Source organism: Bufo gargarizans, chromosome 10 (assembly GCF_014858855.1).
Source record: "Bufo gargarizans isolate SCDJY-AF-19 chromosome 10, ASM1485885v1, whole genome shotgun sequence".
NCBI classification, from domain to species: Eukaryota; Metazoa; Chordata; class Amphibia; order Anura; family Bufonidae; genus Bufo; species Bufo gargarizans.
The window spans coordinates 111,038,972-111,056,594 of record NC_058089.1 but is presented as its reverse complement, the minus strand read 5'-3'; the positions used below and the strand labels follow the sequence as shown (position 1 = coordinate 111,056,594).

Below are 17,623 nucleotides of genomic sequence, written 5' to 3'. Positions count from 1 at the left end.
CTGTTGTCAGCACGTGGCAGTAAATGGCTTCAAGACGAGAATAGAGAAGCGACAGGCCCTCTAGAGAACATGGCTGCTTTTTGTGCAAGGCATATTCCTCCACGTCCCTCCCCGCTGTATTGAGCAAGCATCCTGTTTGTGATGCAGAGGAAAAAGGCTTTTTTTTTTTTCGGTCTTAGTTTTGTGTTCTGACTGACTTCTGCATTGAGTTGTCTTGGGCATTATTTCTCCTCATTTCTTGTTTCACTTGTGCATTTTGGAGATAAAACGGATGCAGAAGCACACATAGGACATCAACTGACTAACGGCCTGCCGGAGCGATCCACACCAGGGACCAGCAACCTCCCTCACTCCAGCTGTGGCGAAACTACAACTCCAAGCATGCACAATTGCCTGTCTGTTCTGAGATCTCCCATAGAAGTGAATGGAGCATGCTGGGAGTTACTTTCACCATAGCTGGAGTGCCGAAGGTTGCTGATCCCTGCCATAGACTCTAAAGGGATCCGTCCGCCTTTGACTTTTCACCCGAAAGCAGCTGGATCCCATTATAGTCTGAGGTCGGGCTGCGCACGGCACTGGAGAACTCGGTAAGGCTGTTCTCTGGCTTGAACGGCTTGTGCCGAAGATGTGAACGTACCTCGTCGATGGAATGAAGGTGGCAAACCGGACGGCAGTGTCCTGGGCCTCTCTTCAAAATGGCGTATGATCACCGTGGATCTGGGGCCTCAAATCTGTCCTGCTCCTACCATTGCCCAGGTTATATAAAGCCTAAGGGAGAGATTGGCTTTTTCTTGGCACAGCTTGGTTGGCAGGTGAAGAAACCTTACCGAAGCAATGCTTGACAGGCGCTGAAAGCTGTTAGTGTAAGAGACGTGTCTGAAGGACAAACCGGTCCTGAAACATTATACACAGTAAACAGGACCCAGTCCCCTCTCCTGACATGTCTGTTTAGTAACTACTGGCATTCCCCATGTAGTACCAATTCTGGAGCATCTGTTCTTATGACTGTTGTGCCGTTCCTCTGTTATTCCAGCTAGTTTGAGTGAATTCCCAGCAGTCTGCTATAAAGGTCAGGTTGGGTGTTCCGGTTGGAGGTGTCCCTGCGCAGCCAATCAGTGCTGCCAGTGGCTCTCCGTGCGGGGACCCCCCCCCAACCTGGGGGCTTCTACTTGGAGAATAGTGGTCATTTAACATGGTCATAAGAATAGATGTTTTTGAATTATTACATGGGGTGCATGTCAGGAGACATGAGACATAAAGGCAAATCAAGGGTAAAGTGAATGGGGTGACAATATTTGCATGAATGAAAGGCAAAACGATTCCTCAATCGGAAGTGTAGAAATACATGAATGGGTGATGCCTCTTAAAATAGTAAAATTACAATAAAGCAATGTAAGCGTGCAGTCGGGCCGGTGGTGGTTCGCTGTAGTCACTTCTCGGGTCTCCATGAAGCAGAAATCCTCAGTCCAGAAGAGTCGGCTGTAGTCCGCTCAGGGGTCGGCTGAAGTTTGAGTCTGTGAGTAAATGAAACCCATGGTCTGTTGGGGGATACTGTGCCCCAGTATGGGTGTAACTGAACCGCCTGCTAATGGGAGTCTGGTGTCAGTTCTAGAGGTTCTGTGTGGTGGCAGACGCTGGCTTGTTCCGGTGCAGAAGTGTCTCCTGCGCATGCTCATGGGGGAGGTCCGGAGAAATGGCTGTTGGCCGGACTATAAGATGAAGCGTGCTGTTGTCTGACCGGCTCCTTTTAGTACGTAGCAATTTTGCGCAACGCTAATATAAGGCTAAAAAACTTTAAAGGGATTTTCTAAGTGTTTAATACTGAGGATCTATCCTTGGGGTAGGTCCTCAAAAGATTGGTGTCTGACCTGAGCACCGCTGCCTCTTCCTAGGCCAGTGACCTCGCGTTCTCCAGGCCTAGGCGCAGCTCGGTCCTGATCAGCAGGGGTGCTGGGTCCTATCGGGTAAACCCCTATATGAAGAATGCTGTACTATTCTTTGTCATTCCTAGCCAGTTAGAAAATACTATATATCTGACCGCATTCAATATCTAGCAGACGTATGTCCCAAAATATTTTGCAATGTTCTGTATGTTTAGAAAGTCGGCGAGGCACATTTACTTGTACTTTTATATTATGTCTTAAGCTGAGGATATTCCATCAGATTGGCAGAGGTCCGCCACCCCCTCCGATCAGTGGGAGCAGCACCATCCGCCAAACAGCCCGTGTAGATCCGGAGCTACAAGTTAGCAGCTATTTGGCTGGGGTGCAGGTTGTCGGACCCCCGCCAGTCTCGTATCGATGTCCTGTGGATAGGCCATCAATATCAAAATCCTTCAAACATAGCATTTCATATGAAGTTACTCTAAATTAAGTTTAGTCATTTCTTATGCTGTCCTTGTGCCAAAAATGAGACGCTATGCCAGCTACTGTAGGACTCCAGTTTTCTGGCATAAATTTTGAATTGCGGTAAATGCCCCGTCCTTTTCCACTAAAGTGATGTGAGCGACAGCAAACTGTGAGCTCACAAATTAATGCATCTCTAACACGCCAGTAAAACTGGTGTTACAACCCTCGTACATTGTGGCCATTGACACCCAGTGTATCCACTTCTATAGGGTTTGTGCGGAGCCTGTATAGACCTATGAGCCCAGCCCCACCGCCGCCTCGCCGTGCCGTCACAGCTTTATGTGCACTCATGAGGGAAACATAGAGGGCAGTGGCATCGTGTGTCTCTCCGATTTCTATCAGCAGTTTTGAAAAACCTGTGACATGATTTAAACTACACCCGCTCCTGGCATCAAATTAGGAATGGGGGGCCGGCCTGCCCACGCTGTGCCCTCTTTTTTTTTTCTGCCACCTCAGAAATGGTTTTTAATGCATGTTAGTGTACCTCCAGTCTGTGGGATCCTACTGAGTGAGGTCACACTTGGTGGGATTGCTGTCAATTTGCAGAGAAATGCACCTGCTGCAGAGTTCGGGGATCGCCGTATTCTGGTTTCCTTTTGGATCAATCGCTGATTTCACTTTCAGTATCTAGTGATGCCTGCAGCACGTGTAACATGCCGATGTTGTGCCGTCATCGCCACAGGTTTTTGCGTATTAACATAATTTGATTAGTCATTTCAAAATATTGGTCCTCTGTGCCATTCTGTGTGGGGCCCCAACCATGTCTGCTCACACTTTCCATGTCAGAAGAGTGGCCCGCGGCTCCTATTGGTGCACTGTGTAGCCCTTTCTCAGGCCTCCATATAGCTTGAGAATGGGGTCCATGGCTCCCTGCTCGGCACTCCTGGAAAGAGTACGAGTTAGAGAGGTGACCATGTATATGCTGGGCTCTCTCCATTGTAGTTTATGGGGGTCACCAACACTGGCGCCCCTCAGGGATGTGTACTATCGCCGTTCCTGTTCCCTCTGTACACTAACGAGTGCAGATCGGAGGAGGCCTCAGTTAAAGTCATCAAGTTCGCAGATGACACCACACTCGTGGGCCTGATTAGCGACAGCGATGAGCAGGCCTACCGTAAGGAAATTGACAGGGTCAGCAACTGGTGCGGCGCGCACAATCTGGTCCTAAACGCCACAAAGACGGTCAAGCTGGTCGTCGACTTCAGGAAGGGAAGGGTAGTGTCCCGCCCCCCCCCCCCCGCCCGACCTATATTGACGGATCTGAAGTCGCAAGGGTACCCAGTGCCCGCCTCCTAGGCACCACAATCTCTGAGGACCTATCCTGGCGTCCCAACATCTCGTCCATCATAAAGTTCGCCATGGCTCAGGACCTACTGAAGTCCTTCTACTCCTGTACCATCGAGTCGGTATTGTGCTCGTCCCTTCTGGTGTGGTATGCCGGCTCATCAGCCAGTGACAAGCGCAAACTACAAAGGGTCATCAGCTCGGCGGAGAGAACTACTCGACTGCCACTACCACCCCTTGACTCTATCTTCTCCAACAGACTGCGCTCCAGGGCTCTGAAAATATTCAATGACCACTCCCATCCGGGCCATCATCTCTTCAGACGTCTAAAGTCCGGCCGCAGGTATCAGGCCATCCCTGCAAGGACATGGAGGAGGCTGAACACTTTCTTCCTAACGGCCGTCAGACTGCTGAACTCATCCTGCCCCATCTCCCGCCCATAATCTCTTGCCCCTAATGTGCCCATTGCATAACCCCCCTTTCCACCCCCTAGTACTATGTCCTGTACCTGTGCCTAACCCAATTCATGAGCATGATCGACTGTGTCGTGTTTGGTGAATAAAGCTGATTCTGATTCTGTGAACACCCATATTATTCAATGGAGGGAGCCACATGCATGCAGTGTCTCCTCCTTTGGGTGTGCATTCGGTGAAAAGGGGACCCCCATCTCTTCCGATAGGTGGTGGTCTTGGAACTGGAATCTGCACCATCCAGGTTTTTTGTTTATTTTTGTTTGTACAGCCCTTGGTAGTGTTCAGATATTACAAAGTGGTCCTCAGACCTCTGTGGGCAGCCTATGGTCGCAGATGGGCTGTCGTTCTGCCGACATCTCCCTGTTGATTCCTATCCGGACAGTGATGTAGTGTGGCCCATCCATCTAGGTGGCTAGTTTGGCTGAAATTTGTCCTTCCAATTTTGCCTGCACTGGTGTGTGTTCCCTTGGAAGATGTCGCTCAAGAAGGGAAGGGGTGTGTTGCAGTTGTCTGCGATAAATATTTGTTGTTTCCACCCTAATGTGCGTTTGTTTTCCAGTATTGAGTTCCATCACAGGGGCCCAATACTGGAAAGGCACAGGGGGAGGGAGACACCGCTTCCTTCTCCCCTGTGCTGCTGAGGGAGCACGGATCACGCTGACAGCAGCACGATCAGTGTTCCCGATACGTTATCGGTATATTGGCAAAACATGTTGCCGATAACGTTCAAAATCCTGAATATCGGCCGATAATATCGGTGAAACCGATAATCGGTCGATCCCTAGTCAGTTTTATCCTAATGCATCCTGAATGGAGAGCATTCTGTTCTGGATGCATCAGTTCAGTCCCTCAAGTTTTTTTCAACTGAGAAAATACCCCAGCATGCTGCCGTTTTCTCTCCGGCTTAAAATACTGAACACTTGACGGAATCCCGGAATCCGGCATTAATTTACATTGAAGTTAGTGCCGGATCCGGCTTCCCTGGTCTGCGCATGTGCAGACCTTTTTAAAACTGCTAAAAAAAAAAATTAATACAGGATCAGTTTTTCCGGACGACAACCGCAGAGACTGATCCAGTATTTCAATGTATTTGTCAGACTGATCTGGATCCGTCTGACAAATGCAATCAGTTTGCGTCCGGATTGCCGGATCCGGCAGGCAGTTCCGGTGACGGAAATGCCTGCCAGAATCCTCTGCCGCAAGTGTGAAACTACCCTAAATGGTTGCATGTCTGTAAATCCTTCTGCATCGGTAACGTAAGGCAGAGATGCACCAAGCGCCGTCTTCTCGAGCCACGTCCTTGAGCATGTTCTGCTACCACCCACTTATTTTGTGCAGATACTAGATATTTTTACATGTGTATTTTGCATGACTGCTGCTATAGCAACTGATGATCAGTGCTGGTGACTGCTAACGAAGCATCGCCTATCGTTTTCTACGGACCCATTAAAGCCGCAGTCACAGCAGGAGGAGCCCTTTAATAATCGGGCGGTTTGCTGGCACAGATCAGTGAACGTCGCCTATAGAATTCTATGGGCACGTGCAGGTATCGCTGTGCGCCTTCAATCTTACTCGCAGCTTCCTAATGAATGTGAGAAGAAATGATGGTGACGTGCTGTATTGCGGAGCTATTTTCCTCCAGCAGCACATAGAGTGGCTTACAGAAGCAGCGTGTGTATCATTCGGAGTACATGGGAGTCTTGTATGTTTCATCATTTGGATATGACTTGTTTGGAACCACGTGGTTATGTTTTTGTGTTGATATTTGTTTGGTAGAGTGGTAATGGCGGTCTCTCGCAGAGTCATACTGTTTGCTGTCAGTGGATGAAAACACCCGCAGGCTGAGAACCGTGCAGACCTGAACAGACTGTAGATAGGGGGTTTGATGCCGCTGACGTGGATTGCCTTCTGACTTTACTATAGGCCGAGGCCACCACAAATGTTCAGAAATTACATTCACTGTGACGAAGAAAAATGCAGGCTTTAACCAGTCAAGGACAGGGTAATATTTTTTATTTTACTATTCTCCCACCCCTTCCGTGTTTTTGTTTTTTACTTTAACTAGCTTTCCAGGAGCCCTAACTTTTATTTTTTATTTTTTTTCCATTCATCTATCCACACGTTGCGCTTTGTAATTGCTAAATAGAAATCAGAATGGGGTGAAATTGGTAAATAAATGCAATACCATCTTAGTTTTATTGGTTTTAACGTTCCCAGTGCAGTAAAACTGACCAGTTCACCTGATTCTCTGGGTCAGTACGGTTAGTGATGCCACATTTATAAAGTTTTTCTTGTGTTTTTAAAAATTTAAATTTTTGTTTAAATCTTTGCAAAAAAGTTATATTCTTTGCGTCGTTGTGTATTGACCCCCATAATGGATTCTTAATTTTTAAGTGTGTATGATCCCCTAGTCCCCTAAAGGGACTTGCTGCATTTCAGCTCTGACCCACAGAACTGAAACGCAGTACCTATGGGAGTTGGTGGTCTGACGTATTTCTGTATGCCCATTCGGATGCTACTTTATGCCGCAGGTGTTCTCTCCTAGAGGCATTGCTATAGTGCGGTGTTGTAGGAAGCACACAATGTGGCGGCACACTACTCTGGTATACTTCTGTATGCCCCTTTGGATGCTACTTATGCAGGTATAGGCATTGCTATAGTGCAGTGTCATAGGAGGTGAACCATTTGGCAGCACACTGTTCTACTGTGTTCTCGAGACTTTAAGGGCCCCTTTAAACAGGCATTATAAATATGCTGCCGATTAACCAAAACGCTCACTCATCGGGTTTCCTATCGTTTGTGCACACGCAAAAGTGATCTTTGCCGACAGCAGATTGTGCTGTGTGAACACGATCTGCTGCCGGCAAACGAGTCAGTATGGGAAAGAGCGATGGCATTAGCGATCACTCCTCCCCATACTCTGGAGGAGATCGCAGGCATGTAAATGCATCGGTCTCCCCTGCTAGCGATCAGCAGATAGTTGGGAAGGAAGCGTTCCTCGCCAACCATCTGCTGTATATAAAACTGCCCCAGTGGAAGAGCGAATGTGCAATGAGATCGGGGACTTTATATCAAGAAGTGGTCTCCTATAGGGTCACGCCACGCATTGGTGTGATGGGACTCTTTAATTGGTGTAGTAAGGTGCTTTAGAGTATGGGGGCCGGTGCAGTTTTCCCACACGGTGCTATGGTCTAACTGGTTTGTGTAGAAATGCGAATGCTGCGTTGTTGGAGTGCCTCTAACAATCTAACCTGTCTCTCTCTCTTATTTCAGAATCTTCCTACAAGCTTGGGCAAAGACACTGGACTTTTATATGCGACTAGCACCTCGCGGCTTTCCACTATGGAGTCGGTAAATATCCAACTGCATTATTTTCCCCTCCTCCTTTCTTATGCCGCCCGCTGTACGCTCTGGCTGTGCAGCTTTGGCTCTGTGACTCATCCTCATATAAAAGTGAATGTTGACAGACAACAGCGCCTCAGAAGCGTGTGATGGGTTTTTGCCCTTTAATTATACGCTTTGCAGATTTGTAGATGTGACGGGTTACTGCACTGTGTGCATCGCTGTATTGCTTTATGTACACGGTTTACTGGCTTATGCGCTTTTACCGTTCATTTGGTGGAAAGCTCTGTTTGATCACAAGGTTTCGGACGCAACTGAGACTTATCTGCTTTAAAATGATCTGGTCTGGGACTTCCGTATTTCTTGTGTGTTGAGTTATTGTCTTAACGGTATTTTTGGCTAATGGTCTTTTAGTTTTGCTTTTAGGTGCTTGGTTTTATTTAACCAGTTATAGGCGTTTTTATTTTACAGTTTCCATATTACGATTGTACTTTCTCAAACTTGACTGTTCATTGTCTGGCTGACCTCAGATGTGGTCTCATTACAATACACCGAATGATTTGACCCTATCAGAAATATTAAAGTGGTTATGCCATAAAATACTAATATATAAAAATATATATATATATTTATTTTCTCTCAAAGCTAGAACCAGCCCTGTAACTCCAATGGATCCAGAGATCTCCCCATTCATTACGCCAGACTGGCAGCTTAGGAGGCGTTTGCTTTCTGTGGCAGCTCAGAGGGAACGCGCCTTTCTGCTGTAGTTCTGTCCTAACAATAGCTATAGATGGTGGCAGTTGACGGATGGAACTGAGCATGTGCGTCCACCTTAATACAGATTAATCACTAGGGCGCACCATTATAATGAAGTAAAGATATCTCGCAGCTGGAGCAGTTCGCCCAAGCAACCACCCCTGACTTGAGCATCGGAGCAGTTCATGCTCCGCTGCTCTTTGCCCTGCACTAAATGGTTGCAGGGCAAAGGCATTTTTTGGAGATCCAGTAACGTACCGGGGCTCTCCATAGGGCTGCCAGGAATACCGGCACTGATGGGCATGCTTTAGTGCTGCCCTAGCCAGTAAAACGGCTAGCGCAGTGCTAAAGCTTGCCAGATCTGAGCCGGTGACATCACCGAACACACTGCCAGGCGGAAGCTTCCGCCCGGCAGTGTGTTATTGTAATCAAAAGAGCCTTTTTTCCTGCGCGATGTAGCGCTGGGCAAGGGAGCGCATCGGAACATGAGATGCTCTGATGCTAGCATCAGGGGGGCTGCCTGGGTGAAAATAATGGTATGTCTGGGTTCAACTCTGAACCCGGACAACCCCTTTAAGTAAATTACCAAAGTAACTACATTTTCATGTCTAATTGTGCCGAAGAAACATTTAATGATAAGATGTAATGACCCAGGGTGGGAAATTCTTAAGTCCTCATGCGCACAGCCGTATGTTCAGTCTGCATCTGTCTCTCATCCGTCCCGCGTGTCCTATTTTTGTATGTTTTGCGGACAGGGATAGGACACTTCTACTGGCATTAAAGGGGTTGTCCAGGCTTTTTAATATTGATAACCTATCCTCAGGACAAGTTGTCAATATCAGATCATTGGGGGTCTGACACCCGGCACCCCTGCCGATCAGCTGTATGAGGAGACAGTGCGCGCAGTGAGCTTGTGCCGCTTCCCTTCGGCCTCCTGCACACTACCGTAGGTGTCCCGTTGCCGTTTTGCAGACCACATTTTTGGATACGCAGTACACGGGCACCGTCAGTGTGCATTCCCCATCACGGATGCGGACCCATTCACTTCAATAGGTCCGCAAATCCGGAGATGTTAGAATGGGACGGAACCCTATGGAAGAACTATGGAGTGCTTCCGTGGGGTTTCTTCCCGTGCTTCCGTTCTGCCCCACGGTCGGTGTTCATGCATTGAGGCCTTCCTGTTCGCTGCTGCATTGCCAAAGACATAGCAGCAACGGAAAGAGGCGCACGCCATCTTCTCATGCCACTGATTGTCTGGGGTGTCGGACCCCCACCAATCTGATATTGATGACCTATCCGGAGTATGTCATCAATATTAAAAGCCCGGAGAACCCCTTTAAAAAGAAATGTGGGGCCTCACTTTGGATACGCTCGTCTACACGAGGCCTAAATATAAACACGTGCCGATTGATTTACTGTGTCGTCAGTCACTGCTGTTTTTGGATGACTTATCTGCCTGCGTAACGGGACCCTTAGTGGATGATGGTTCGATGCCAGTTCTGTGGGTACCTGTGGTGGGTCAGGATGTTTGTACTTTGTGTCTGGGTTGGAAGGCTACTAGAAAAGGGATTATATTTTATGTGCTGTTCGCCGTTCCTTCGCATTATACGGAACTTTCCCTTTTTAGTCCTCGCAGTCGCCCTCCTTGGCTGCCGTTCAGCTTATTCCCTGCACATTTAGCAGCCCTTACTTCTTGTTTGCTTTTTCTCGTGACGTTCTTTCCTCTCTTCTGCTGCATGTCTGGGCTCAAGCATCTTAATGGACTCGTTTTGTGAGTGTTACATTGTGCTCTCTCCCCCGCACCATTTGCTTTGTGCCTTCGAGCGGGTGTGTTCTTCACGTGACTTTTTTTTTCCATATAGTAGCTTGTTAACTCTGCTTATTTCTTTGTTTTGAGGCTGGGGCCCGGCTTCCCGCTTTTTGCTTGGCTTCTTGCGTGCAAGCAATTAACAAGCTGCTACATGGGAGACATTTACTTAATGCTTCTTCTGTTGTGTCTAACGACAGGGACCTTCTGATGAAAGTGAATCATTTCTATTTAGTTTGTTTGTTTTTTTTTTTTTTTTTTTTTTTCTCTGTTAGAATTACTTGTGAAGATGGTAAATTGTGTAACAAATGAATTAAAGTAAAAGCGGGCTGTCCATGGCCGTACCGCCAGTTCTGGTCTGCATTATTTAATTTTTTTTCTGTAATAAAGGCCTAGCGTGCAGTTGACAGCTGCACAACTAACTTCATGGACTAAGTAGCTAGTACCCAACTTGTGCTCCTTTTCTATAGACATGTGGGGTGGCGGCATAACCCTGCACAGTTAAAGGGATTTTCCGACACTAGATCAATGGCAAATCCTCAGGATAGGCCATCAATATGTGATCAGTTTGGGTTCGGCTCCCAGCACCCCGCCGATCAGTTGTTTTGAAGAGGCTCCAGTGAGTGGTGCCGCCTCTTCCTAGGTCAGTGATGTCACCATCTCCAGTTACATGACCTAGGCACAGCACTCACAGGAGCACCACAGGGGAGAGAGAGAGAGAAATGTGCCTTTTTTTTTATTTTTATTTTTTTTATTTTTTTTATATAATAGACTTGCTTTTTATGCTAAATATATGCTGTAGATAAATGCACTGAAGGCTTTTACCTGTTCCCTAAATCTGTCATGTTGGTGGATTGCGGTGTATGCACGCTGCAGTTTCGGAGAGCCTCATCTCTGTTGCTATGCAACGGCTTAGTCTGTTCAGAGATGAGTTTTATTTATTTTTTTGTTTAAGTTTTAAATTGATTTTTACTAGTTTTCACCGTATTACAGGATGCTGAATATTTTTATTTTTTTTAAAGGGGTTTTCTGGGTGTTGATGACCTATCCTCATCCCATTCATTTTGATGGGACGAGCAGGTATTTCACTGCGCCAACTCTACAAGTGAGAACGCGCAGGTAATTTTGAAACTAAACCCGTGCGCTACCCCTTCAAACAGCTGACTGGCAGGGAGGGGTGCTGGGATTTGGACCCCCACTGATCTGATATTAGTGGCATGTCCCGAGGATAGGTCATCAATATCCTGCACAACGCCTTCCACTAATGACTGGGCGATTTTGCTAAATAAATACAATAAAACAAATTTCAATTATTTAAACCAAGGGACAATTTTTATTTTATTTTTCCCTGGTAGACATTGTATTTTAGAGACACCATTTTGGGATACATAAAACATATTGACTTTAACTTTTATTTTTTTGTGGGAATGATTGAAAAAAGCATTTCTGCTATTTTTTTTTTGTACTTTTAAATTTGACATTCACAGTGCGGCAAAACTAGTGTTACTGTTGTTACAATCATCGCAATACCTAATTTGTGTGTTTTAAAAAAAAATATATGTATTTTTATTTTTTGTGTGCACAATAATAGCAAAACAATAGTTATGTCGCCACATTCCATACAGACTGTCCTGTCCTTTCTAGGTCAATGACGGTTCTTTCGGTGGCCACAGATGACAATAACCTTGTAGTACAATCTACATGGAAATTAGTAATTGAGGACCTGTTCTAATCTAACCGGACTATATAGATGCATTAGATTCCTCGGGGTCCAGCAGGGAACAGCCTGTCTGATCTTTGTATTCCAGCATTGCCAGAGGCTTTAACATCTCCGTCTGGCCCTGCTAACTATAATGGGGTGGTGGAGGTCCATCTGCAACCCAGCAAATATGCTGAGAATTGACCAGATCTCCACTGGTCCCTATTAGAGACGTTCAAGCAATGCTGGATTACAGAGAGATCCCTGCCACGTCCCTACCACTAGTAGTAAACTAGCTTAACTCTGCAATTGCTTATTTGTCTTGGGGGAATGGTCCATATGTTACATGCACAAGTGAATCTATCCACCCTACGTACTGTACATGCTGTGGCGGTGCGGCCACCTACCTGTTGGCGTGGAATCGGAGGGGATCTGTGCACTGGCAGGAGCAAAGCTGATAGCCGAGGTCACCCCCCACCTCGTAAATTAGGGGGAAGGGCTCGTCCGAGGCCAGGAACTTCTCACCCCAATCGGTGGCAGAGCCCTTTCTGTCGTTGCTCCAAGCAGAGCCGGGATCTGCCAGCTGTGGTAGAAGCTCTGGAATTGGGCCCCTCTGCAGGATGCAGTACAAGTCCTATGTGACCGCTGCGCTCAGTCAGCGGAAAAATAGTTTTTGTATTAAAAAAAAATTCAGCAGGCACTAAAATGGAAAATTAGTCAAATTCATCAGATTAATCGCTAGGCAGTGCTCGCACCTACCAGCAGAAACCAGTGATCGCACAATTGTGTGGTAAAGTCATCTGGCCGCTGCAGAGTTTTGTGGCTTGACCGCCTGCGGCCAGGTTCACCGTCCGGCTGTAGATAAGTTAAAGCAAAGTCTCTTTACATAAAATTGTTCTGGTTACTTCAGCGTCTTTGATCTTTTGCAAAGCATGTTTGAAAATGGAGTCCATTGCTTATCTGGTTGCTATTGGCAACACTGACTTTTCATTAGCGCTTCACGCTTGCTTTATGTAAAAGTGATGAGGTGGTGAGCGCTAGAAACGCGCTTTTTATCCTGGCGGTCTGCGGAGGCTTTGCTGTTTTAATTGAAATGATCTGCAGGCGTTCGGTTCTTCCCCTTCTGGTCTGTTTGCGGCACGTGGATGCTGAGGTTGACATTCTTTGCCGAAGGTGGTTTCTCTTCCTTTTTTTTCTTTTCCCTCTCTCTTCCAGCGCCCAGACACCGCTAAGTGGAATGTCAAAATCAGGCTTTTTCCTAACTTTCCAGTCTTTAATTTCTCCTCAGTTCTCCACAAGAATGGCTGGTTTACATTGTCCATAGCAATATAATGAACGCTGAAGTCCTAAATGGGGGACAGCAAAGTGTGTGTGGTCATATTACGTTTTGCATGCACCCTTAGGCCAGTCTGTCGTGGGGCACATGACCTGACGTGGTGTTTGTGCAGCGTGGATGATGCTTGGCCAATGACTGGCTGTAGCGGTCACGTGTCCGGCTTCAAACTGGATGTTGACACAGGAGGATCCTGGGCCTTCACAGCCGGTGGGGCAGAAATGGAGCCAGAACTCAGCGGCCGGGTCCAGCCTGTAAAAATCAAGGTGAACAACCCCTTTAAAACAGAGTCCTCCAAAAATGGTGTGTAGCATGTTGACTGCAGTCTGTGCTCCCCTCTGATCCCTCCTTAACCTTGGTTTGGAGGTGCACTGTTGGCATCTTCCCCCTTCAGTTTTCCACCATGTTGACAGAACGTAAAGTGGGAGCTGAGCTGCTCCCAGGCCACGTGACCTAGTCATGATGTCACGGCAAGAAGGCCACAGCTCAACTGTTGGACCCCCACCGATCAGATGCTGAGGATAATCAGTATGAAAAAGCTATAAAACCCCTTTAAATGTTAATAAGATTCAACACTAAAAGCAGCTAATTTACTTTGTTAAAAAAAAATGCTGTAGTTGTGAGATTCTCCTTTCTTCATTATGATGGCTGTTTGTCCACCTAAGATGGATGAGAGTGGTCGCTGGCACTGTTACAGGCAGAGAGCTTCTATGCTGTAGAAAATCTAGCAGAGCAATTGAGATTGCTTGCTCCATGTGAGGTACATGAGACTCGCGCTACATGTCTGATTTTTTCACTCTTTACATCGCTTGTGGCATACCCTCGTTGGCAGCTGCCTCGTTCCTTGGGTTTGTCTGGTTCTGTTTTTAAGGGCATGTTCCTTTTGTGACGGTCATGGTCTAAAAGCAAGCTATACTTGGAGGTCTATTCTCACTGTGCAGGTCCTACTAGCGGTGGTCATAGTCGCTCAACAGTGGAAAGGGTTTTTTTTTTTTTTCTTCTCCTCAAGGTGTTTGAGAAGTAAATTGTGATGGCTTTTTTTTCTTGGTGTATACAGTGTGTGGAGCCTACAGTCAGGATTCTTGGTCCATTCATTCCTTATATACATAGCTTCCTGCCTGCTGCTTTGTGGCTTACATTTACCCAGTGTAAGTCTCTCTTGCCACGCAGTCCATCTGGTAGAGCCAATGTCTCGCTCCTGGGGTATTAGCCGTCCATTTCCTTTGTTTCCTTCGTGTTTCACAATAAGGCCACTTTCACACCTCAGTGCCTCACGTGCGTGTGTTGTCCGTGGCCTCTACACCCCGCTCACGTATCCATTGACTTAAAGGGCTTCTGTCAGCCCACTAAACCGTGTTTTTTTTTTTTTTTTTTTTTTGTTTAATAATAATCCCTATACTGCGAGCTCTGCATACATAAGCTAAATATTCATTTTGGTTCAGTAGAATTTGATAAAAAGCTATTTTTATAATATGTAAATTACCTTGCTACCAGCAAGTAGGGCGGCTACTTGCTGGTAGCAGCCGCATCCTCCGATCCTAATGACGCCCCCTCCGCATTGTGATTGACAGGGCCAGGGAACGGAATTGTTCTCTGCTGGCCCAGTTTGAATTCCAAATCTCGCGCCTGCGCCGTACCTGTCTTTGATCGGCGCAGGCGCACTGAGAGGCGGCCGCTCCATCCTCAATGCGCCGGGTGTAGATGTGACGTCATCGGCGCAGGCGCATTGAGGATGAAGCGGCCGAGAGAGCTATTTTTAGAGATGATACAACCGGATCCGTTCATAACGGATGCAGTTGGTTGTGTTATCAGTAACGGAGGCATTTTTGCTGATCAGGCAAAACTCAAGTGTGAAAGTAGCCTACGCGCTTCATGTACCTGTGACGTATTTGCCAGTATTGTCATAATGTTGGAACAAGCCATAGTTTCCTAAGGCCCCATAGTAGTCTATTGTACCATATTACAGGCCCTCTGCGGTGAGAGCAGGTAGTACTGAGGCGTGCACCTCCTTTATGCTTTGTCTTCTGAAAAAGCCAGTCTTTAGTTAATCAGAGGCGGAAAGAGCTGCCTAGAAGGTAGAATAACCTCCTGTGACACGCCAGTGGATTTCATCATGTCGAAAATAATTAGGTAACGTGTTCACCGCCCAGGAATCCTGCTTTTCATGCTGGCAGAGGAGGTGTTGTAAAGTGAAGATCTAGTTGGGCACAGATGCCAGTCTAGTTTGCATCGTCAGTGTTGGCACTGACTATTAACCATTCCTCAATGAAATTGGGAAAGGAGGCCAGTGAACGCCTCCGCATTTAGATCATGGTCAGTAGGGGCATGGCTGCTTAGTCTTTCTTGAGACTCGTACACGGTTGTATGGAGATGTGTTTTTGAGGATGTCTGGAGGTACTTGTGGTGCATTCTGAACAGGCTTCATGTGATGTGCCATCAGCGACCTACTAAACCATTAGGGTCAGACTTGGGTGTCAAACTGCAAGGACCGCTACGATTATCCGTGTCTTAAAGAGGACCTGGGGGGGGGGGGGAATACCTCGCTCTTGTGTGAGAGCGCCTTAATCTGTGTGAGGAGACTTATAGGCCATACGTGCTCCTCTGGAATTTTGGGAAGAAAGGGATATAAATGAGCTCAATGTTCGATCCTTTTAAATAGGCCTTGAGACATGAATTGGATATTAAATAATCTATCGCCTCATCTGCAGACTCCTGTTTCGGGGTGATTGCCCCTCATCGGAGAGTACTGGACCTGTCCCCTCTCCTGACATGTCTGTTTTTGCGACTATTTGCGTCCCCCTTGTAGTAAGGCTACTTTCACACTGGCGTTTTGAATTCCGTTTGTGAGATCTGTTTCAGGGATCTCACAAATGGTTCAAAACGGATCAGTTCAGCCCCAATGCATTCTGAATGGATAAGGATCCGCTCAGAATGCATCAGTTTGCCTCCGTTCCGCCTCTCCATTCCGCTCTGGATGCGGACACCAAAACGCTGCTCCGATGTGGAGCCAAGCGGATCCGTCCTGACTTACAATGTAAGTCAATGGGGGCAGATCTGTTTTCACTGACACATTATGGTGCAATTGAAAACGGATCCGTCCCCCATTGACTTTCAATGTAAGTCAGGACGGATCCGTTTTGACTTGGACTTTTTTTGGACAGAATAATGCAAAACGGATCCGTTCTGAATGGATACAAGCGTTTGCATTATCGGTGTTGATCAGTCTGTGCAGATACAAGACAGATCCGCACCGAGCGCAGGTGTGAAAGTAGCATCTATACTTATGACTGTGCCGTTCCTTATTCCTTCTAGACATTGCTAATTAATTACGATCAGTATTTACAGGCACAATATATGATTATAAAGACAAAGCATAGAAAATGTGCATAGCTTTGTGTTAATGCTTTAGCTTTGTAGTAAGTGTTTGGTTTTTGCACATAGAGATCCCAGGTTTGAATCCAGGGAGAGACTTTACGTTGTTTTTTTTGTTTTGTTTTTTCCCCTTCAGGTAATAAATATTGCTGGTTTTGTTATAATCCTATATTGTCTGAATAAACCAGTAATGGGTTACAGGTTTCTAAGAAATCTATTATCAATATAGTAAGGCTTTATTATTATATATTTATTGTAGTATAGCTTTTTATTATGGGTTAAATGAGAGAAAAATTAGAAAAAATGTTTATGCAAGTCTCTCTTCTGAATGCATGACAGACCACTTGGAAATAAGCTATAGCATTAGCACATAGAGATGCATCTCTTTTCTATGCTTATATGCAGCACACATCACTGGTGTCTATAACCAATATTGTGCCTGTGACTACAGCAGTAATATGTATATTTGCTTTCTGCTCAGTGTGGTGAAGCTGTAGTACATAGGTGTATATGTACATGCTAGCACACAGCTCAGCCTGCTGTCTATCCCTGTCAGTCAAAGGGAGGGAGTAGTGTGCAGAGCACAGGGGGTATGACAGGGCAGTGCTCAAACCATTCAGCCCCGCCCCCTGGTGCTCCAATCGCAGCAGCTGTTTAGCATACAGACAAAAGAAAGGTATAGTTTTAATCGGCACTAGGAGCCCTACCAGCCAGCATGTCTGGTTTCAATAGTGCTGATCCTAGTGACAGAGGCACTTTAATTTTAATCTGGAGTGGCTTTGCTTTTTGATTTAATCAGAACGCTGTTTTTAAATCCTTTAAATATGAAATGGGCGTCGTGCCTCCTGCAATCAGCGCTGAGTTTGTACACGGCTCTACTTTACCTTTCCCTTCTGTTGTCATGAGACTTAACTGCAAACTTATTTCTCACATATTCCTTCCTGTTAGAGGTTCTCTTGCAGAAAGATGCCTCAACCAGTGACTAGAGGTATTCCGGGTTTAATGATTTTTTTTTTTTTATTTACAGAATAGGAAGTTATACTTTATTGTAGTTTATTGTATATTATGTGGTTTAGATTGCAGTGTAAGGGGCTGCTCCTTTTTTTGCTTTGAGGGTATACACTTAAATTCTGTAAAAACATATTAATT

General features: G+C 46.2%; 1 protein-coding gene across 4 annotated transcripts in view; it reads left to right on the top strand.

Annotated features, from left to right (window-relative positions):
• The window catches only part of ANKRD11 (ankyrin repeat domain 11), a 146,394-nt gene that overhangs the window by 16,077 nt on the left and 112,694 nt on the right, over nt 1-17,623 (top strand). For all 4 annotated transcript variants that reach the window (XM_044269631.1, XM_044269633.1, XM_044269632.1 and 1 more), the window contains exon 2: nt 7,439-7,516. The gene's annotated coding sequence lies outside the window, so the exon portion shown is untranslated. The remainder of the gene's footprint in view (nt 1-7,438; nt 7,517-17,623) is intronic.